Genomic DNA, 23,881 nt, shown 5'->3' with positions numbered 1-23,881 from the left:
GAGTCGTCGCCCTGCACCTTGAGCTCCGGCCGCGGGCAGAGAGTCCGGAACCTGCGGTTTCCTGCGCTACGCCCCGCCAGCCGCAGGCCTGGCCGTCAGGCCGGCCCCGCCCACGGCCCCGCCCACGGCCCCGCCCACGGCCCCGCCCTCCCCTGCGGCGCGGCTGGAGGCCCGCGGGGCTGGGGGAAACCTCGGGCACCGCGGGAGGCGGGGCTTCGGCCGCGCCTTCACTGCGCAGGCGTGGACGGCCCCGCACCTGTCCGCGTTCCATTTCTTTGCTTTGGCATCATTGAAACGATTTCTGGCTCTAGTCCAGGTCATGACCCGGCAAACCTTCCAATGCAGGTATTTCTCACCTGTCCTATTATATATATATATATTTTTTTTTTTTTAATAGTGCAGCTGCTTTTTTTTTCTTTTTTTTTCAATATTTATTTATTTATTCATGAGAGACACAGAGGGAGAAGCAGACACAGGCAGAGGGAGAAGCAGGCTCCATGCAGGGAGCCCGATGTGGGACTCGATCCCAGGACTCCAGGATCACGCCCTGGGACGAAGGCAGGCAGGCGCCAAACCGCTGAGCCACCCAGGGATCCCCTCACCTGTCCTATTATAAAGTGATTTTAACGACTCTTCCTCGGTTGCTCTAGGCTTAGTGACTTAGTAAGGCCGAAGCATGTGAATTAGATTTCAGAAATTAAATCCAAATCTCACTTTTTTTAGATTTATTTATTTATTTATTCATGAGAGACACAGAGAGAGGCAGAGACATAGGCAGAGGGAGAAGCAGGCTCCTTGCAGGGAGCCCAATGTGGGGCTCGATCCTGGGACTGCGGGATCACGCCCTGAGCCAGAGATGCTCAACCGCTGGGCCACCCAGGCGTCCCTTTTTTTGTTGTTGTTTTGTTTTTTGTTTTTGTTTTTTGTTTAATGAGGAAATTGAGCCCAATGAATGAATTGGCAAAACGAGCTGGCACGGCACCTCTGTCTCTCGACTCAATGCTTGAGGACTGGAATAAAGTTAAGTAGCCGATGAGGTGTAAGGGTGCCAGTTTCTGCATATAGTTACCAAAATATTTTATTAACAAGTATTTAAATTATTTTAAATATTTTACTTATTTACTTGAGAGAGAAAGAGAGTATGAGTAGGGGAGTGGGCAGAGGGAGAAGCACATTCCCGCTCAATATTGGGGGGTTACCTCCAACCCAGGACCCTGGGATCATGACCTGGGCAAAGGTAGACCCTTAACCCAGGTGCCTCAAGAGGTGTTTTATCTTTACCAATCTGAAGTGTGAAAGAGATTCTATACTTTTAGGTTTACATTTTTATTATGACATTGGGTATTTTTTTAGAGTTAGGAGTTGTTTGCATTTCCTTATCTGAGAACCATTTGTATGTATCAGAAGTAAAATATTTTGAAAAGGACATGTTTTAGTGAAGAAACAAGACAAACTGAATAGAAAATAGATTTTATAGGTAAAATAGTTATCATATGACACACCAAGTCCACTCCTAGGTATATTACCCAAGAAAAATGAAAAAAGATGCTTGGGTGGCTCAGTCGAGTGGCTGCCTTTGGCCAGGGCGTGATCCCTGGGTGCTGGGATCGAGTCCCACATCAGGCTCTCTGAATGGAGCCTGCTTCTCCCTCTGCCTGTGTCTCTGCCTCTCTCTCTCTCTCTGTGTCTCTCTCATGAATAAATAAATAAAATCTTAAAAAGAAAAAAATGCTTAATGTCTTAGCCTGTTCAGGCTGCTTTAACAAAATACTATGGACTAGGTAGCTGATAAACAACAGAAGTGTGGGGATCCCTGGGTGGCTCAGTGGTTTAACACTTGCCTTTGGCCCAGGGTGTGATCCTGGAGTCCCAGGGATCCTGCATGGGGCCTCCTTGCATGGGGCCTGCTTCTCCCTCTGCCTGTGTCTCTGCCTCTTTCTCTCTCTGTGTGTGAATAAATAAATAAAATCTTTACCAAGAAGAAAAAACAATCAGAAGTGTACTTCTCACAGTTTTGGTCTAGACACTGAAGTCCAAGATGAAAGTGCCAGTTTGGTAAGTCTTATAAAAGCATTAATCTCATTCGTGAGGTCTCTCCCCTCAAGACCTTATCATCTCCCAAAGACCCCACCAACTTATACCATGACATTGGGTTAACGTTAGGACTTTAACATATACATTTGGGGGGACACAGACATTTACAGTACAGTTAAGATGGTTTTGATTTTTTTTTTAAATTTGATCAAGTTTGGGATCCCTGGGTGGCGCAGCGGTTTGGCGCCTGCCTTTGGCCCAGGGCGCGATCCTGGAGACCCGGGATCGAATCCCACATCGGGCTCCCGGTGCATGGAGCCTGCTTCTCCCTCCGCCTGTGTCTCTGCCTCTCTCTCTCTCTCTCTGTGACTATCATAAAAAAAAAAAAAAAAAAATTTGATCAAGTTTAAGTCATCTATTGTTCATGTCTACTAGATTGACAAAACTTTACAGATTGTAAATATCAACTGTGGGCAAGAATGCAAAAATGGGAACTGTCTTTACCGCTAGTAAGAGTATAAAAATATACCACCACTTTAGAAAGCAAAGCACAGCTTTGTAGGAAAGTTGACTGTGCCCCAATTCTTCATCCACCCCACTCCACCCCACCCCCCCATTCCCTGCTCTTTGTCAAATGGTTTTGTAGTTTTGTTATGGTCTGAATATTTGTGCCCCCCACAATCAGGTGTGGCCTTTGGGAAATGATTAGATCATGAGGGTGAAGCTCTCATGAATAGGATTAGTGCCCTTACAGAGGCTCCCTACCCCAAAGAATTCCCACTCCTTCCCTCATGTGAGATTACAGCAAAAAGGTGGCAGTCCATGAACCAGGAAGTTAGCTCTCATCAGACACTAAACCTGCTGATGGCTTGATCTTGGACTTCCCAGCCTCCAGAACTGTGAGAAATAAATTCCTGTTGTTTATAACTCACTTAGTATGGTATTTTTGTTATAGCAACCCAAACAGGGGTATGCTTCCATTTGTTTGTTTATTTCAGCCAAGTTATGCTTGAACTCCAGACTATGAGATCAAGAGTTGCGTGCATTTCCAACTGAGGCAGCCAGGCACCTCTTTTTTTTTCTTCCAATTTATTTTTTATTTTTTCATGCTTCCCTTTAATTTTAGGTTCAGCCATTTGACATGACTTGGCCAATAAAATAAGGCAAAAGAAGTACCTGTCTCAGCTCTAAGCCCAGGCCTTAAGAGATCATGCCCATTATCATTTACCCACTTGCATATCTGCCATTGCCAGGAAAGAGCTTTCCTGGGTAATGGCTGCAAACTTAGCCTGGCCTCCAGAATAAACATATAGAGATCTCTTAGTCCAAACCAGAGAAACCTCACTCAGCTAAATCTGTAGCTTGAGGCTTAGCCAAACTCAACCTGTATCTGCTGACCACTCCTAGTCTATTTCACAGATATCAGAGTGGTAATAAATAATTGTTATTTTATTTATTTTTTAAGATTTTATTCATTATTCATAAGAGACACAGACAGAGAGGCAGAGACACAGGCAGAGGGAGAAGCAGGCTCCCTGTGAGGATCACGACTTGAGCCCAATGCGGAGGCTCAACCACTGAGCCACCCAGGTGCCCCAGTAATTGTTATTTTAAGCTACTGAATTTGGGGGCTTTATGAGCAAAAGATAATTGTAGGATATAACTACCTGACTTCCCGTATAACTCCATGCTAAATCATATACCTAAAAGAAATTTTGCACTAAATTTAGGCAAAGATAGATGCTGAGAGACCCTTAGAAACTATTGCAATTATCTAGGTGAGAGGTGACTCTGACTTGGTACCAGTGGGGCTGGAAGAATTGGCAACAGCTATGTGGCTTTGACAACAGATGTACCAAGTCTAAAGATCTGGAAACTCAAAAGAAAAAGAATCAATAAATGCCAGGCAAACTTTAATTAAAAGAGAGTTATTTGGGCAGCCCGGGTGGCTCAGCGGTTTAGCGCCACCTTCAGCCCAGGGTGTGATACTGGAGACCCAGGATCGAGTCCCACATTGGGCTCCCTGCATGGAGCCTGCTTCTCCCTCTGCCTGTGTTTCTGCCTCTTTCTCTCTCTCGCTCTCTCTCTCCGTCTCTCATGAAGAAGTAAATAAAATATTTAAAAAAATAATAAAAGAGAGTTATTTGGGGGCACCTGGCTGGCTGGTGGAATATAGGACTTTCTTTTTTTTTTTTTTTTTAAGATTTTATTAATTAGGGACACCTGGGTGGCTCAGCAGTTAGGCGTCTGCCTTCGGCTCAGGGCCTGATCCCCAGGTCCTAGGATCGAGTCCCACATGGGGCTCCCTGCATGGAGCCTGCTTCTCTCTCTGCCTGTGTCTCTGCCTCTCTGTGTCTCTCATGAATAAATAAATAAAATCTTTAAAAAAATAAAAAAAGACAAAAAAGACCCAATTTACCATGAACATATAACAGTTTTAAATATATATAAACCAAATAAAATGATACCAAAATATATAAAGCAAAACTGATAAAATTAGCACACCAACCATAACAGTTGCAGAATTTGACATGTCAATTTCAATTCTTGTATATGAAATAAATTAACATTTTGTTTGTCATATATTTTGCAAATGTAGATTTCTCTTTTTTTCCCCTATGCTATGGAATTAAAAAATAATTATTATAAATCAAATTTAATAATCTTGGGGCACCTGGGTGGCTCAGTCAGTTAGGCATCTGTTCAGCTCAGGTCGTGATCCCAGAATTCTGGGACCCGCCAGCATCAGACTGCCTTTCCCCCTGCTGGTGCACTCTCTCTCTCTCTGTCAAATAAATAAATAAAATCTTAAAAAAGAAAAAAGACTTTCATCCGAGTATTATAAGTATTAAATATTAAAAATATTTATCAATGTTTCTTCTAGTAATTTTATAGCTTTCACTTATGTTTAAATCTTTGATTTCTATGGGATTTATTTGTGGGTATGCTGTAAAACAAGAATTCATCTTTGTGTTTTTATCAATACCTAGCCAATATCTTTTACTCAACAATCCATCTTTTCTTTTTTCTTTTTTTAGATTTCATTTACTTATTCAAGAGACAGCACAAGGGGTAGAGAGACAGCATGAAGGACAGAGGGAGAGGGAGAAGCAGACTCTCCACTGAGCAGGGAGTCAGTGCATGACTCAATCCCAGGACCCCGGGATCATAACCTTAGCCAAAGGCAGACACTCAATCGACTAAGCCACCCAGGCACCCCTCCATCTTTTTTACTTTGATTTGAAATACCAACTTTACCGTACATTAAATTTTCATATGTACTTGGTGCTATTTTGGGCCATCTTTGTCCCATTGATCTATTTTTTCTGCAGCACTAAATTACATACATATTTCAAAAATATCTGCTGGGCTACTCTCTCATTTTCCTTTTTTGGAATTTTTCAGGATTAATTTTTTCAAAAAAAAAGGATTAATTTTTTTCAACTTCCAAAAAGAAACCCATCCTTCCGATATATATATATATATATATATATATATATATATATACATACACACATAGATATCTATATATATACACACACATAGTATACATAGATAGATAGATATTAGTGTATGTGTGTGTAAAGGGATAGAAGTTTATTAAGTAAAGATACAGACAAAGCTCTCAGGAGTGAAAGGGGTCCCCACAAATTTGCCCACATCCTAATATTTTAATTGAGATAACATTGAATGTAAATTCATGCGAGGAGCACCAACATTTTAAAAATATTAAGTTTTCCTATCTGTACAGTCCTCAGAAGAGTTTTGGTGGGTTGTTTTTTTTTAAAGATTATTTATTTATTTATTTATTTATTTATTTATTTATTTATGAGAGAGAGCACATGAGCAATGGGAGGGACAGAGAGGGTATGGGAGAGAAACTGAAATTGACTCCACACAGAGCAAGGACCACAGAGCCTGACTTGGAGATCATGACCTGGACCAAAATAACAGCTGGCCATTTAAATGACTAAGCCACTTAGGCACTGCTTTAGAAGAATTTTCTAGTTTTACTCATACAACTTCTCATAAAATACTTATGAGATATTTTATATAATTTTATTTTATTGGTGCTTATTGCAAATGGCTAGTTTAGTAATGAAAATAGGTTTAGGGGCACCTGGATTGCTTAATGGTTGAACGTCTACCTTCAGCTCAGGTCCTGATCCCAGGGTCCTAGGATCAAGTCCCTCATCGCCCTCCCCACAGGGAACCTCTCTCCCACTGCCTATGGCTCTGCCTCTCTCTCTCTGTGTCTCTCATGAAGAAATAAATAAAATCTTTAAACCAGAAAAGAAAAACAGGTTTAGTAGAATCTGAAAAATAAAACAATGGAGTAATTTCCATCACTGCAAGTGTATCTCAGCAATGTTTATGTAAGAATTCTTTAAGGGATCCCTGGGTGGCGCAGTGGTTTGGCGCCTGTCTTTGGCCCAGGGCGCAATCCTGGAGACCTGGGATTGAATCCCAGGTTGGGCTCCCGGTGCATGGAGCCTGCTTCTCCCTCTGCCTATGTCTCTGCCTCTCTCTGTGTGACTATCATAAATAAATAAAAATTAAAAAAAAAAAAAAGAACTCTTTAAAATATTATTTTAGGGGCACCTGAGTAGTGTAGTCAGTTGAGTGTTGGACTTTCACTTTCTGCTCAGGTCATGATCTCAGGATCATAAGATCAAGCCCTGTGATGGGCTCCACACTCAGTGGAGTTTACCTTTAGATTCTCTTTGCCAAAACAAACAAACAAACAAACAAAAAAAAGATTCTCTTTGCCTCTGCCCTTCCTTTTTTTTTTCTTAAGATTTTATTTATTTATTCATGAGAGACACACAGAGAGAGGCAGAGACACAGAGGAAGAAGCAGGCTCCCAACAGGGAGCCTGATGTGGGACTTGATCCCTTGGCCCAGGGTCACACCCTGAGCCAAAGGCAGATGTTCAACTACTCAACTGCTGAGCCACCCAGGCATCCCTCCCTCTGCTCAGGCTTGCTCTCTCTCTCTCTCTCTCTCTCTCAAAAATAAATACATAAATAAATGAATCTTTAGGATAAAAGTAGTATTCTAGGGCAGCCCAGGTGGCTCAGTGGTTTAATGCCGCCTTCGGCCGAGGGCCTGATCCTGGAGACCTGGGATTGAGTCCTGCGTCAGGCTCCCTGCATGGAGCCTGTCTCTCTGCCTCTCTCTCTCTCTGTGTCTTTCATGAATAAATAAATAAAATCTGGGGGATCCCTGGGTGGCTCAGTAGTTTAACGCCTGCTTTTGACCCAGGGCATGATCCTGGAGAACTGGGATCGAGTCCCACGTCAGGCTCCTGCTTGGAGCCCGCTTCTCCCTCTACCTGTGTCACTGCCTCTCTCTCTCTTTCTCTGTTTCTCTCATGAATTAATAAATAAAATCTTCAAATAAATAAATAAATAAAATCTTAAAAAAAAAAACAACCATAGTATTCTAGTCAACACTGGTATATCCAATGTGAGTGGAAGGATGGATTTATATGCCTTCTGTTTTACAGTGCTAAGTAGAGAAAGCATTTCCCAGTCAGATACAATATCCATTCCTAAAATATATTCAGGCAAAGGAGATATAACCATTTCACATAAAGCCAGTTCAAACATACCACTTTCCACCCAAATTTTCATCTTAATCTTTTCCCTTGAATTCTTATATCTTTCCAACATAACTGTAGCCCCTATTAGGACTTCACCAACAAATTTTAGAACCATAGTGCATGGGGCTGCCATGTCAAGCATCCTAGAAATGTCGGGACAACTGGGTGGCTCAGCGATTGGGCATCTGCCTTCAGCTCAGGTCATGATCCTGGGGTCCTGGGATCAAGTACCACGTCCAGCTCCCTGCATGGAGCCTGCTTCTCCCTCTGCCTGTGTCTCTGCCTCTGTCTCTGTGTCTCTGATGAATAAATGAATAACCTATTAAAAAAAAAAAAAAGGATCCTAGAAATGTCACTTCTCCACCCATGTGCATATGGCTTTGAGTCCCCAAATGGAGTCAGGCCAACAAACCAAGGCTATTTCATCATTTCTTTTTTTTTTCTTTCATCATTTCTTATTTTGATTAATTGCAAGAACATCACTCCAGGTAATTGGAGATCAAATTTATTGAATTCTTCTAAACTAAGGCAAAGAAAGCATGCTTGTTTAGGGCCATTCAATTTTTTTTAAAATCAGCAGCAGCTAATTTCTTTTAAAGATTTATTTATTTATTCATTCATTCATTCAGGAGAGACACACAAAGAGAGGCAGAGACACAGGCAGAGAGAGAAGCAGGCTCCAAGCAGGGAGCCTGATGTGGGACTCGATCCCAGGTCTCCAGGACCACGCCCTGGGCCGAAGGCGGCACTAAACCGCTGAGCCACCCAGGTATACTGTAACAGTTTCATAGTCTTACGGTTTATGTTACTCCAGGTCCTTCCTGTAATATGCCAATTTTCTGTAGAAAGAGACCACAGAAGCAAATTAGAAATAAGGCATTATAATTTATGAGAATTATAGTGTAGAAAGTAAGCAAAATGCTTATTAAATAGGACTAAGGTATCAGCACTCCAGGCTTTAAAATTAAAACCATAGGCTCTCAGGGTACCTGGGTGGCCCAGTGGTTGAGCATCAGGTTCTGATCCAAAGGTCTGGGATCAAGTTCCATATCAGGCTCTCCATAGGGATCCTGCTTCTCTCTCTGCCTATGTCTCTGCTTCTCTCTGTGTGTCTCTCATGAATGAATGAATGAATGAATGAATGAATGAATGAATCTTTAAAATAAAATAAAATTATAGGCTCTCTTTTATATATGTTAATATACCAAAGACCCACTCCAAGATTTGCCTGGGGGTATGTAGAAAACGAAGGGCTTCATGACACCATTATAGAAGATTAGATATTTGATGCTTAGCAGGTAAGGAAAAGGTGGGCTTTACCATAAATTAGCAATTTCCGAAAAGGTTACTAGAAAGTTAATAACATACATGGGAGTTACTGATAACATACTTTGAAAACAAAAATATAACACTGTTTAGAATAACAAAAAGGGTATAATATATTTTTTTAAGACTTTATTTATTCATGAGAGACACAGAGAGAGAGGCAGAGACACAGGCAGAGGGAGAAGCAGACTCTCCGCAAGGAGCCCGATGTGGGACTCGATCCCAGGATCCCAGGATCACACCCTGAGCCAAAGGCAGATGCTCAACGGCTGAGCCACCCAGGCGTCCCGGGTATAATATTTAATATCTGTAAATGTACTATGATGTTTGTTCAAGGGATTTAAACATTAACCAAGTTTTCTATTGATTGAATGCTTATCTTAATGCATAACTTAGAGTTTTTTTATTATGGAAAGGCTGATTTCCTCCTTATAGTCTAGTAAGACAAAGACTGAGATTTGTCATTGCCTTTAGCACTATGGAGACCTTTAGTGATCGTGAGAGGAACAATTTTCATGCAGTGATGGTGTTGAAAATTTGATTGTGGGGGCACCTGGGTGGTTCAGTGGTTGAGTGTCTGCCTTGGTCTCAAGTCATGATCCGGGGATCCTGGGATTAAGATTCGCATCAGGCTCCCCTGGGGGAGCCTCCGTTTCCCTCTGCCTAGGTCTCTGCCTCTCTCTCTTTGTGTCTCTCATGAATGAATAAATAAAGTCTTTAAAAAGAAAAAAAGAAAAATTTGATTGTCATGGGTTCAAAATAGAATGTGAGCATTTCAGACAAAATATACTTAAAGAAGAGAGAATAATAGTGTAGTTGGCTGAATAACGACAGTATAAATTCCTAGGAGTGGATCAAAGGTTATTCATATCTTATATTTCCATGCCTATAACTGACATTATTGCGTATATTCTAGGAGCTAAAAAAAATCTTATTAAACGATTGTCTCATTAAATCCTCACAGGAACCTTTTGAAATAGCTTTGAAGCATTACGTACAAGAAAATTGAAACCCAAAAGACCGCAAAGAAACTTGTCCAAGGTCACAAATGACAGAGCTGGGATTTTAATTTGAGTGTTTTCTAACTCAGAAAACCTGATTGGGGCCCTCTTATCTGACCGCCTTTCAGAAGGCCATACCAAATTACTCTCCCTTCAGTCTTTTTTTTTTAATGGTCCCTTTCTTTTATTAATCACATAATTTTTTAAAAAAATTTTATATATTTATTTATTTATTATTTTATTCATTTATTTGATAGAGCAAGCAGGGGAGCAGTAGACAGAGGGAGAGGGAGAGAGAGAGAGAAGCAGGCTCCCTACAGAGAAGGGAGCTCCATGTAGGGCTCCATGTAGGGCTGGGATCATGACTTGAGCCAAAGGCAGATGCCTAACCAACTGAGCCACCCAGGCACCCCTCACATTAATTTTTAAAAGATTTATTTATGTATTTATTTGAGAGAGAATGTGTATACACACACACACAGACACATACACAGGCACACACAGGATCAGGGGAGGGGCAGAGGGAGAGGAAGAGAAAATCTCAAGCAGACCCCTCACTGAACAGGAGCCCAATACAGGACTTGATCTCATGACCTGGAGATCATGACCTGAGGCAGAATGAAGAATCTAGTGCTCTGGATGCCTGGGTGGCTCAGTGGCTGTTTGCCTTGGCTCAGCGCATGAGTCTCACATCGGGCTCCCTGCATGGAGCCTGCTTCTCTCCCTGCCTGTGTCTCTGCCTCTCTCTCTGTCTCTCATGAATAGATTTTTAAAAAAGAAGAATCTGGGGGATCCCTGGGTGGCTCAGCAGTTTAGTGCCTGCCTTCGGACCAGGGCATGATCCTGGAGTCCTGGGACTGAGTCCCACCTCGAGCTCCCTGCATGGAGCCTGCTTCTCCCTCTGCCTGTGTCTGTGCCTCTCTCTGTGTCTCTTGTGAATAAATAAATAAAATCTTAAAAAAAAAAAAAAGAAGAAGAAGAAGAAGAAGAAGAAGAAGAAGAAGGAGAATCTAATGCTCAACCCATATGTGCAGTACTAAAATTTTTCAATATTTACTACTTTTTGAGACTGAGGTGCTCGCTTTAGCAGGACATATGCTATTATTTTATTATTTTATTTTTTTTTAATTTTATTTATTTATTCATGAGAGACAGAGAGAGGCAGAGACACAGGCAGAGGGAGAAGCAGGATCCATGCAGGGAGCCTGACATGGGACTTGATCCCGGATCTCCAGGATCATGCTCTGGGCTGAAGGCAGGCACTAAACTACTGAGCCACCCAGGGATCCCTGCTATTATTTTAAGGCTGAGAATATGTGCCTCCTGTATTACAGGTTTTCTGGCTTGCATAGAACATCCAAATTTGAACAAATGATTTACTATATTCTTTTAGTTTCTTAGTGATTAATTCTTTAGTATTTATGTTATAAATTCATTTTAAATTTATTTTTGTTTCAGATATAGTTTATTAGGAGTTTGGTGTGTCATAATTCCAAAAATCTCAGCATTATTTACAAAGGAATTAGTTTATGATAAAGAAAAGGAGTATATGGAGGGATCCCTGGGTGGCGCAGCGGTTCGGCGCCTGCCTTTGGCCCCGGGCGCGATCCTGGAGACCCGGGATCGAATCCCACATCGGGCTCCCGGTGCATGGAGCCTGCTTCTCCCTCTGCCTGTGTCTCTGCCTGTCTCTCTCTCTCTGTGACTATCATAAATAAATAATAATAAAAAAAAATTTTTTTTAAATCATAAGAAAAGGAGTATATGGGGACGCCTGGGTGGCTCAGTGGTTGAGCATCTGCCTTAGGCTCATGGCATGATCCTGGAGTTCAGGGAGTCCTGCATCAGGTTCCCTGCAGGGAGCCTGCTTCTCCCTCTGCCTATGTCTCTGTGTCTCTCATGAATGAATAAATGAAAAAAAAAAAAAAAAGAAAGAAAGGAAGGAAAGGAAGTAAGAAGGAAGGAAAAGCAGTATATGGAGAATACAATCTGAAGATTTGTAGGAGTCTTAATATCACATATTTGCTGTCCCGGCAAGTTGCTCTGTCCCTCTTCGGGAATCAGCTTGCTCACCCAGGATATGCAAGTTGGTAATGTTAAACTTTTTCACATAATACAATAAAAGCTGATGTTACAAGTCTACTTTGTAAAATGGTTTCATAATTTGAATAATATAATCAGTGCTTCAACAATTACTTACAAATGTGTGCACACACACAAATACTTATGTATTTGTCTAGAGGGATCTATAAATACAATATACATAAATTCTAAAGTGACTTGCGGCTGAGGGTAGTGAGAAGGATGGTGATAACAGTGATGAAGAAATGACCTTTTAAAAAAATGACCTTTTATTTATTTATTTTTTAAGATTTTATTTATTTATTCATGAGAGACACAGAGAGAGAGGCAGAGACACAGGCGGAAAGAGAAACAGGCTCCATGCAGGGAGTGTGATCCCAGGACTTGCTCCCAGGACTCAATCCCGGGACTCAATCCTGGACTCCAAGATCACTCCCTGGGCAGAAGGCAGGCGCTCAACCACTGAGCCACCCAGGCATCCAGAAATGTCCCCCCCCTTTTTTTTTTTAAGATTTTATTTATTTATTCATGAGAGACACAGAGAGAGAGGCAGAGACACAGGCAAAGGGAGAAGCAGGCTCCATGCAGGGAGCCCGACCTGGGACCCGATCCTGGGTCTCCAAGATCAAACCCTGGGCTGAAGGCGGCGCTAAACCACTGAGCCACCTGGGCTGCCCCAGAAATAGCCTTTTAAAAAAATACTATACAGGAGGCACCTGGCTGGTTTAGTCAGTGGAGCATGAGTAAATAAATAAATAAACTATACAACATTCAGAACTTTTCTTTTTACAATGTACAATAAGCATATTATTGCAATAAGCAATTATTTTATTATTTTATTAGTAAAGTCAATGGAAATTCTTTAATATAAAGTTACTATTATTAGCCTTATGAGAAATATTCTTGTTGCGGGGCACCTGGTTGCCTCAGTCAATTGAACATCTTAGCTCATGTCTTGATCTCAGGGTTGCAAGTTCAAGTCCTGGGTTGGGCTCTATGCCCAGTATGGAGTCTACTTAAAAAAATAAATAAAAATATAAAAGAACTATTTCTATTGCTTTCTCCTGGGGTGATGCACCAAATCTTAAGTTCAGGTGATCCTGGGCAGCCCCAGGGGTGCAGCGGTTTAGCACCGCCTGCAGCCCGGGATGTGATCCTGGAGGCCTGGGGTCAAGTCCCACGTCAGGCTCCCTGCATGGAGCCTGCTTCTCCCTCTGCCTGTGTCTCTGCCTCTCTCTCTGTGTCTCTCATGAATAAATAGATGGAGTCTTTTTTAAAAAAAATTTTTTTTCCAGGTGATCCAGACAATGAAGTAGAACTTTTATCAAGTTTCACCCCAAGCTATAAAACAATTATTATTTCTACTTCCTAAATAATTTATCTAATCAGCTGAAATGCAAACTGTGAGTATATATTTGTATCCTACCAGAAAATTTATATATTTGTGGCGTATGTTTTTTTATTCCAAATAGAATTAATCATTCATATGATTTCGAGCCTGTTTTTTACATAATAATATGTCCTAGCAATCTAAACTATAATAAACTCTTAATTCAATCTGTAGTTTCCTTATATATTTTGTAGTATTTCTAGACTCTTACCCCGGAAAGCTGATTTAGTTTACAATGGTGAATCTGTCACAGTTACACATGAGTTACTATGTAGCAAAAACTGTTGGTTTTTCACCTATACCCAATTAGTTAAATCTCTTATAAAGGCTGTATCTTTTTGGGTTTTTTAAAGATTTTATTTATTTATTCATGAGATACACAGAGAAAGAAGCAGAGACGTAGGCAGAGGGAGAAGCAGGCTTCCTGGGGGCTCCATCAGGGACTCGATCCCACCACCCTGAGATCACCGCCTGAGACCTGAGACCTGAGACCTGAGCTAAAGGCAGACGCTCAACCACTGAGCCACCCAGGTGCCCCATAAAGGCCATATTTTTTTTATCTGGAAGTGAATCTTGATTGATCTAAATCAATTATACTGATTTCATTTGTTTGGCCAAAATGTTAGTTTTAACCTTGGGCTTATTGTCAATTCTGGGTAATATGTGAAGAGAATCCTGCTGAAAAATTGAGAATTTTCTGGCATATAATTGTTTACACTTAAAACCCATAATAGGGATCCCTGGGTGGCGCAGCAGTTTGGCGCCTGCCTTTGGCCCAGGGCACGTTCCTGGAGACCCGGGATCGAATCCCACGTCGGGCTCCCGGTGCATGGAGCCTGCTTCTCCCTCTGCCTGTGTCTCTGCCTCTCTCTCTCTCTCTGTGTGACTATCATAAATAAATAAAAATTTAAAAAACAAAACAAAACAAAAAAACCCATAACAGCAACAGCCCTCTTTGGCCCCAAAGTAACCATAAGCAACATCAGCGATCAGAGTTTTGGTCTCTGAATATAATTCCTTACTAGAAGTAGCCAAGAGAAACGGCCAACTCCAGGGGTCAGTGGAATGTGTAAAATGTGCCACAATGTACTTAAAATGTGCCAACTGTACTCTAAAAAAAGGCAAAGAAACTATAGAACCAATGTTCTCCGGAGTACATAGGCACTAACCTGAAGGAGCTTTCAGCTTTCACTGTCCTAAGATGGTACAACTTGAGAACTGGAAAAAAAAAAAAAAAAGATTCATAATCAATTGGCTGAACTAGTGTAAAAGTGTGCAAAAATTAGTTTCATAACTCCAGTAGAAATTGTTTTATACCAAAAACAATCAAATTTCTTTTTAAGGATTTTATTTATTTATTATGAGCGACACAGAGAAAGAGAGGCAGAGACATAGGCAGCGGGAAGCAGCCCCCCACATGGAACCTGATGTGGGACTCGATCCCACGGCCCGAGCCAAAGGCAGATGCTCGACCCAGCGGCGTCCCTCAAATTTATTTTCTATTTCCCTCCTCTGGCTAAAATAACTATGACTTTCTCAAAAGTATTTTTAAATTTTTTAAAATTCTTTTTTAGTTCTATAATGATAAAATAGAATGTAGTTGTTGATTCTTGAAGGTGTCATCCAAATTTGCCCAGCTTTGTTCAAAATGAAGATGCCTAGTTTAGCATATGTGGGCTTCCTAAAGGAGGCATGTACTTTATTATGACCTTGATTACTGGTTTATTATAAATGGAAATAATTCAGAAACAGTCAGAAGAGATGCATAGGTCAAGGTATGTGGAAAGAGTGGGGAGTTCACCAACCCAGAAGCTTCTCTTGTAGGAGTTTTTGGTCATAAAAATGAATTCAAATTTTATTCAGTAGACCTGATTTTTTTTTTAAGATTTTATTTATTTATTCATGAGAGACACACAGAAAGACACACACACACACACACACACACACACACACACACAGGCAGAGGGAGAAGCAGGATCCCTGCAGGGAGACCCCCGGATCAGAACCTGAGCTAAAGGCAGATGCTCAACCAATGAGCCACCCAGATGTCCCCATTTAAAGGTTTTGAAGAGTAAAATATTTGCATTTTAGATTATTCTCCCTGTGTTGTGGGGAAGGAATTGGAAATGGACAAGACCAGAATTAGAGATTTTAATGATTAGATCTACCAATATGGACCTAGATTAGGATCCACTGGAAAACAGCAGAGCAGAACATCTGTCTGGGACTTTGGAGTCAGGCAATTAAGGGTTTAAATCTAAATTTTTCTGCATATAGTCAGTATCACCTTTGACATTGTTTAAGCCCATGACTTCTTTCTCTTTATATAAAAATAGTAATGGGGTGCCTGCCTGGCTCAGTCAGTGGAGCATGCAGTCTTGATATCAAGGTTATGAGTTCGAGCCCCATGTTGGGTATAGAGATTAGTTAAAAATAAAATATTTTAAAGTTAATTAATTAAACTTATTATAAAAATAAAATTAAATGGTTATAACAATATCTACCTTAAATGAATATTCAAGGAAGTATTTTTTTTAAGATTTTATTTATTTATTCATGAAAGACACAGAGAGAAAGGCAGAGACCTAGGCAGAGGGAGAAGCAGGCTTCCCCAGGGGAGCCTGATGTGGGACTCAATCCCAGGACCCTGGGAACATGACCTGAGCCAAAGCAGATGCTCAACCAGTGAACCACCCAGGTGCCCCTTCAAAGTTGTATTAAAAAAACTTATTACACACTTGTTGCTCAATACTAATAGCTAATATAGGAACCTGTTGGTTGGTTTGGAATATATTAAAAAGGTAGACTTGACTAGTAACTATTTGGATATGGTAGGTGTAGGAAAGTAAGTATCCTAGGATAACTGCAGCTTCTGGCTATGATAATAGGGTGAATATTGCCATGAACCAGCACAGAAAATCCTGAAAGAGGAGTGTGGGAAGAAGATGATGGGTTTGATTTTGAATGTGTTAGATTTGTAAAATTTCCATGAGAACTGTGATTACGGAGTGCTTATCCTGGGAGGTTTTGCATGGGTTAGTACCAATCTTCACCACAAAGTAAAAAAATTATTACTTACATTTATTTATTTTATAGACAAGAAAACTGAGTGTCAGAATCAGTCTAAATGAGGATACTGGTGCCTGGATGGCTCAGTTGGTTAAGTGTCTGCCTTCTGCTCAGGTCATGATCCCAGGGTTCTGGGATTGAGTCCATCTCCCAGCTCAGTAGGGAGACTGCTTCTCCCTCTCCCCCTGCCCCCCATTCAAGCTTTCTCAAATAAATAAATACATCTACTTATTTTTAAAATTGTATTTATTTGACACAGAGAGAGAGTGCACAAGCAGGAGGAGCAGCAGGCAGAGGGAGAGTGAGGAGCAGACTCCCCACTGAGCAGGCTCAGTCCCAGGATCCTGGGATTGTGACCTGAGCAGAAGGCAGACACTTAACCAACTGAGCTATCCAGGCGCCCCGTAATAAATAAAATCTTTTTAAAATAAATAAATAAACAAGTAAATGGAGATGCCAAGTTGGCAGATATGTCTGAGATGTGGGCACTGCAGACTCTTAAAGTGAAGATCCAGATTTGAGCAGAGTGAGCCTAGAGGTGCAGAAATGCAGGTAAAACAAACCAGGGCAAAGCATGAGGACTGATCATAGAACAGGTATGATGGCAGAATGCGGTGGAGTCCTTCAGTTGGCAGAGGAGGAGCAGCCCAGAAAAAGTCTGCAGGGGGATCCCTGGGTGACTGAGCTGTTTGGCCCCTGCCTAAAGGCATGCCCAGGGCATGATCCTGGAGTCCCGGGATCCAGTCCCAGCATCTAGTCCCGCATCGGGCTCCCTGCATGGAGCCTGCTTCTCCCTCTGCCTGTGTCTCTGCCTCTTGTGTCTCTCGTGAATGAATACATAAAATCTTAAAAAAAAAAAAGAAAGAAAGAAAGAAAGAAAGAAAGAAAGAAAGAAAGAAAGAAAGAAAAGTCTGCAAGGTAACAGCGGGTGGGAGAGGCATTCAAATGCCTCAAGAATAGAGAATTGTTTTTTCAGTAAAGGTATGATGCAATTAGAAATAAATATATCCTAAAAGTGGAGGTGTGGTCAATGGGAAGCTGACAGCAGGCTGCCCCAACAGAAAATTTGGCCCCTCCCTTAATTACATACAGGATTCTAAATTGGGGGGTCTTTCCCAGAATAAGGGTTATTAGCAGAGATGAAATTTTATTTTTATAGTCCTGTCTGTACCACAGGGGCCAACATCTAATTAGCAAACATCTGCTTTTCTTTTTGCCCTATGAGTTGCAGTCCTTCTCTTCACAGTTCTCTATCACCAGCTTCTTAGTTCAGTTTGACATACAGACCTCATTTTGCTTGACTGCCTTTGGAATTTCCATATCTGTGTTGATTCCCCATACATACGCTATTAAATTTGGTTTTCTCTTGTTAATCTGTCTTATGTCAATTTGATTCTTAGTCCAGCTGGAGGGACCCTTGAAGGAAACAATTCTTTTTTTTTTTTTTTTTTTAGATTATTTATTTATTTATTTGAGAGAGAGCAGAGCTAGTAAGAACATAATTGGCGGGGAGGAGCAGGGGCGAGGTAGAAGCAGGCTTCCAGAAAGGGACAGAATTCTTGCTCCCTGACCTCAGCATTCTGAAATGGAAATAAGTGTGTATGGTGGCACAGCGGTTTAGTGCCTGCCTTCGGCCTGGGGCATGATCCTGGAGACCTGGGATCAAGTCCTACAGCAGGCTCCCTGCATGGGGCCTGCTTCTCCCACTACCTGTGTCTGTGCCTGCCTCTGTCTGTCTCTCATGAATAAATAAATAAAATCTTAAAGAAAAATTATTTAAAAAAAAAAAGAAAATAAGTGTGTATAGAAATATAGCTAAGGTGATGGATTCCAGACTCAGTTCTTCTTAGATACATGTCCATTGCGAAATTATTACCCTCGTCATCTGTAATAAGATGGTAATGTCTCATCTTGTTTTATGAAAATGAGAGATGCATTTAAAGTAGTTATCATAAAAAAATAAATAAAATAAAATAAAATAAAATAAAATAAAAATAAAGTAGTTACCACACAGACACCCAAAATAAAGCATTTATCACAGTACTCGGCATATAGTTGCTATAAATGTTAGTTTAGAAAGAGTCGGGTAGGGATCCCTTGGGTGGCTCAGCGGTTTAGCGCCTGCCTTTGCACCAGGGCGTGATCCTGGAGTCCGGGGATTGAGTCCCAGTCAGGCAGGCTCCCTGCATGGAAACTGTGTCTCTGCCTTCTCTCTCTCTCTCTCTCTCTCTCTCTCTCTCTCGGTGTCTCTCATAAATAAATAAAATCTTAAAAAAAAAAAGTCAGGTAAGGTAATATCTAAGGTCAAAGCATTTAGCCATCGCTGTCACCTCCAAGAAGACAGGCACATGTCTCTTCTGCTCACCTCCAACACCTAGCAATACCTGATACCTAGGAAGTATTAATAAATATTCCTTGAATGAGCTAATGAAGGATGAATTTTGAGATGATTTTTATTTTGATTTATTACAATGGCTCATGAAGGACAGAAAACGAATTACAGTGGATTGAAAAGGGATGGGGCAGTTTCTCAGGGGAGACAGGCAGGGTTATAGTCAACTCAAACTGGGAAGAAAAGGCAATATACCATTGGATGGGTAATTTAAACTTCCAGAATTTTTAGTTTCTTTACATATAAATGGTAGTTAACCTCAGAGTGTAGTTTAAGGATCATGTGAAATAATATTTATAAATATTTTCCCAGGAAAAAGGAGTGATATAAAAATATGTACTCATAGTAATTTTCTTCCAAGTTGAAACTGACTTATTTTTCACTGTTCTTTTGGAAAATGCAAGTAGCATAAGGAAAGACACAGTTGGGACACCTGGGTGGCTCAGTGGTTGAGGTTGAGTATCTGGTTTCAGCTCAGGTGTGATCCCGTGATCCCAGGATCCAGGATGGAGTCCTACATCGGGATCCCTGTGGGGAGCCTGCTTCTCTCTCTGCCTGTGTCTCTGCCTCTCTATGTCTCCCATGAATAAATACATAATTATTTTTAAAAAAAGGAAAGACACAGTAAAGAGCCATTGATGGAGTTAAGAATAATCATATTTCTCTTATCCTGATAAAGGACTTAGAGTGTAGAGTCTCAATAGATCAAAAGAACCGTTTTTCTTTACCTAATGAATAAGAATTGATCAGAGAACCAACCAGTGGAAATTAATGTATTTGTGCTGAATGGTTCGTCCAGCAGCGCCCAAGACACCTGCAAAGCTACACAGTTTGGGGAATGTTAAGTATGATCGTAGGATTAAGTGGCTGAAGAAGGATTGGAGATTTAAGAAATGAGATCTGGGATCTAGGAGAGGCTTTAATCAGGGAAGATCTAGGGTTGCAAAAAGGACAGGAATGTGTAGCTAATCTGGTTTTATGTGCACTTGCTAGATAGTCTGAGAACGTTCACTTCAACTGTGGAAAACAATTGAAATTTATGTAACACATAAGGGGCGCTTCCCTGGCTTAGTTGGTGGAGCATGTGACTCTTGATCTTATGGTTGAGTTCGATCCTGGCATAGGGTGTGGAGATAACTTAAAGAAAAAGTTTTTTTAAGATTTTATTTATTTATTCATGAGAGAGAGAGAGAGAGAGAGAGAGAGAGAGAGAGAGGCAAAGACACAGGCAGAGGGAGAAGCAGGCTCCATGCAGGGAGCCTGATGCCAGATTTGATCCCACATCCCAGGATCATGCCCTGAGCTGAAGGCAGATGCTCAAACACTGAGCCACCCAGGTGCCCTAAAAATAAATAAATAAATAAATAAAATAAAATTATAGGGGCACCTATGGTGGCTTCAGTCAGTTAAGCATCAGCCTTCAGCCCTTGTCATAGTCCCGGGAGCCTAGAATCAAGCCCCAGTCAGGCCCTGGGGAGCCTGTTTCTCCCTCGCTCTCCTTTGCCATTCCCCCTGCTTGTGCTCTCTGGCTCTATCAAATAAGCAAAATCATTTTAAAAAAATTATAGATAAATTAACCAGTAAGACATAATTAGATTTAGATGGGCAGAGTACATGTGCATAGAGCCCAGAAAGGAATGGAAGGAGCAAGAGGCACCTAATTCTTTCCTTTAGCCTAACACTAAATATCCTTACATAGCCAAGGCACTCAATCTGTGACTCTGAACTTCAATTTGTGGCCAGGAGTACTTGTGGTGTCTGCGATAGGGCAAGCCTGTGCAAATTCTCATCCTCCATCACTGTACCAGATATATCCTATGAACATCCTTGCAACCAGTTCTAAGTACAAGAGCATGACCCATCTCATTCCCCATACTTTGCTCCATGAGAGTTTGGTTAGGTGGATTTTTTTTTTTAATTTTTTATTTATTTATGATAGTCACAGAGAGAGAGAGAGAGAGAGGCAGAGACACAGGCGGAGGGAGAAGCAGGCTCCATGCACCGGGAGCCCGACGTGGGATTCGATCCCCGGTCTCCAGGATCGCGCCCTGGGCCAAAGGCAGGCGCCAAACCGCTGCGCCACCCAGGGATCCCTGTGGATTTAATACAATTCTAGCATCTTAATTTGATCTGTGAGCTCCTCGGGTAGCTTACTTGGTAGGATACTTGGAGCCAGCGCTACCGTTGTATTCAAGTAATTCCTTGCTTTAACCTTCTAGAATTCTCAAGAACACTTTCTTTCTAGGACCACAGGGTTGTACATCAACCACCCTGAAAGCAGGAATCTTTTAAAGAGACTGGCCACCAGCTGCTGCTTCTTTTCAATCGGGTTTCACTACAACCTCACAGAGGAACCTATTCAAATGCTTACCTTTCAGCATCCTTAGTCGAACTAACTTCCTGTGCCAGAAGCTTTTGTCTGCCCCAATTGGCCTTCTTTATTTAACAAATTCCCTTTATCTCCCGCTTGCGGCAAAGCTCACTTGGCCCCAGGGGGCACGCAATATTTACTGAAGTTCCTCCCCCACTTTCCTGCCCCTGTCTGGCAGTTGTCTGACTTTACCTTTAAGTTTGCAGTCCTGGCCTGTTTTTCACCTGTAGACACCAAGTTTTCTGAATAGTAGGATTATTCAGAACAGAATTAAACACGTTCTTTACCCTGAGAACTAGGTGCTTGAAATTCAGTAAGCAAGGCTTTTAATCCTCCCACTTTAGAGCTTTGAATCCGGACTGTAAAATCCAGAAGAGCCAGGCAAATTGACCCAGCGTGCTTCTTCCTTTCAAAAGACACAAACTGAAAGAGAAATGCTAGCCGAAAATGAAGGAAAAGTGAGCTTTTAAAAATAAAATAAGATAAAATAAATAAATAAAAAATAAAAAAATAAAATATGATAAAGTAACTAAGGACACTGGAAGTAACCACCTCCTTTTGGAAGATGGAGAGAGCAAGATTTTCAAAAGAAAGGGATGTGAGAAGATGGAGGGGTGGCAGGTGAATTTATAATTAATTCCCTTTCTGCCTTATCTCTATTATAGGTAAATATTCTTGGTGAGTCTGGTGACCAAAAGGATAAGTGGAAGGCTTTACATTGAGTTTGCACCTCTCCTAACTCCTCTTGGCAACTTTTTCAAGCTTTTATGTGGCTTACTTATAAAGATAGTGAATTTTGTTTTTATTAACTTTATTCTCAAACAGCAATCTTATACCTTCTTAGGTATTTATTACATATACATATATAAATTATGTACACATATGGAACATATGTATATATATGTTAATAGCAAAATAATTTGTAGTGGCAAATAACATTTAATATTATAAAACTATTGAGTCATCTTAATTTACTGTTGTGGAAAGATCTCTATGATATATTCTTTAAAAAATAAAACAAAACAGGGGCACCTGGTGGCTCAGTGGTTGAGCATCTGCCTTTGGCTCAGGTTATGATCCTGGGGACCTGGGATCAGTCCCGCATCAGTCTCTCCCCTCAGGGAATCTGCTTCTCCTCTGCCTAAGTCTCTGCTTCTCTCTTTGTGTCTCTCACTCATAAATAAATAAAATCTTTTTTAAAAAAAAACAAAACACTCATGTTTCAGGGCACCTGGCTGGCTCAGTGGGAAGAGCCTGCTACTCTTGATCTCTCGGTCATTGGGCTTGAGCCCCACATTGAGTGTAGAGATTACTAAAAAACAAAAAACGGGCAGCCCCAGTGGCTCAGCAGTTTAGCTCCACCTTCAGCCCAGGACTTGATCCTGGAGACCTGGGATCGAGTCCCACATCAGGCTCCCTGCATGGAGCCTGCTTCTCCCTCTGCCTGTGTCTCTGCCTCTTTCTCTTTCTGCATCTCTCATGAATAAATAAATAAAATTTAAAAATATATATATTAAAAAAAACCAAAAAACCACAAACCAAAAAACCCACTCCTATTTCTGTGCTCATGCACACCATCCATTTTATCTTATTTATTTCTTAATTTGTAAGTAAGCTCTATGCCCAATGTGAGGCTCAAACTCACAACCCTGGAGATCAAGAGTCACATGCTCTCCTGACTAAGCCAGTGGGGCATCCACTCTGTAACATCTATATACATTTTTTTTCTGATATATTCGTAAGTAGAAAAGGCAGGTTGCAGAACAAAATATATGATGAAATTCCATATTTGGACAGGAAAAATGTGTTTTAATTCTGTTGTGTGTCATGTGTACACACACAAATGTCTGGAAAGATAATATTAAAGTTAACAATGTTTTTTTTTTTTTTTTTTTTAGGGAATGACGAAGTCACATTGAGCTCTTAAGGAGAGTCCCAAAACTCAATCTTTCCCTTAATTCAACTACCTCAGCTTCACCTTTATGTTCTTCATATCAGAAAGATTTTGATAGGAGAAGATTCAAGAGAGAAACCATCTCAACCTTGGCTGATACAGTTAGGAAAATAATTTTTTTTTTAAAATGTAATTATCAGGGTGCTTTCCTGGCTTAATCAGAAGAGCATGTGACTCTTGATCTCAGGGGTTGTTCTCAGGAGTTCTCGCCTCATGTTGGGTGTAGAGGTGACCTAAATAAATAAATGAATAAAAACATTTTAAAATGTAATTATAAATTTTTCTGCTTTTTCCAAATAGATATACACCTCTAAATTCTGACATGCAAAGAAGTTGAAGATATAATGCTAAGCGGAAAAAACAAAACAAACTTTTGGAGGAGAATGTATGCTATAATCCTGTTGCAAAATCCATGAAAATTCACATAAAACCATCCTTCTTGGGACGTCTGGATGGCTCAGCGGTTAAACTCTGCTTTCGGCTCAGGGCATGATCCTGGAGTCCAGGGATCGAGTCCCACATCGGGCTCCCTGCATGGAGCCTGCTTCTCCCTGGTCCTATGTCTCTGCCGCGCTCTCTCTCTGTCTCTCATGAATAAATAAATAAAATCTTTAAAAAAACTAAAAACCATCTATCTTATATATGTCAAAATGTTTA

At 40.9% G+C, this 23,881-nt stretch overlaps 1 long non-coding RNA gene across 1 annotated transcript; it reads left to right on the top strand.

Moving 5' to 3' along the window:
- Window positions 1-189: 189 nt before the first annotated feature.
- On the top strand, window positions 190-23,881 carry LOC112917588 (uncharacterized). Its single transcript, XR_003234483.2, has 4 exons — window positions 190-345; window positions 13,344-13,451; window positions 23,169-23,325; window positions 23,525-23,881. It is a non-coding gene; the product is annotated as an uncharacterized lncRNA (long non-coding RNA).

Source organism: Vulpes vulpes, chromosome 8 (assembly GCF_048418805.1).
Source record: "Vulpes vulpes isolate BD-2025 chromosome 8, VulVul3, whole genome shotgun sequence".
Lineage (NCBI taxonomy): Eukaryota > Metazoa > Chordata > Mammalia > Carnivora > Canidae > Vulpes > Vulpes vulpes.
Note: the sequence above shows the minus strand (reverse complement) of the source record. Positions and strands in the feature narration are given on the sequence as shown.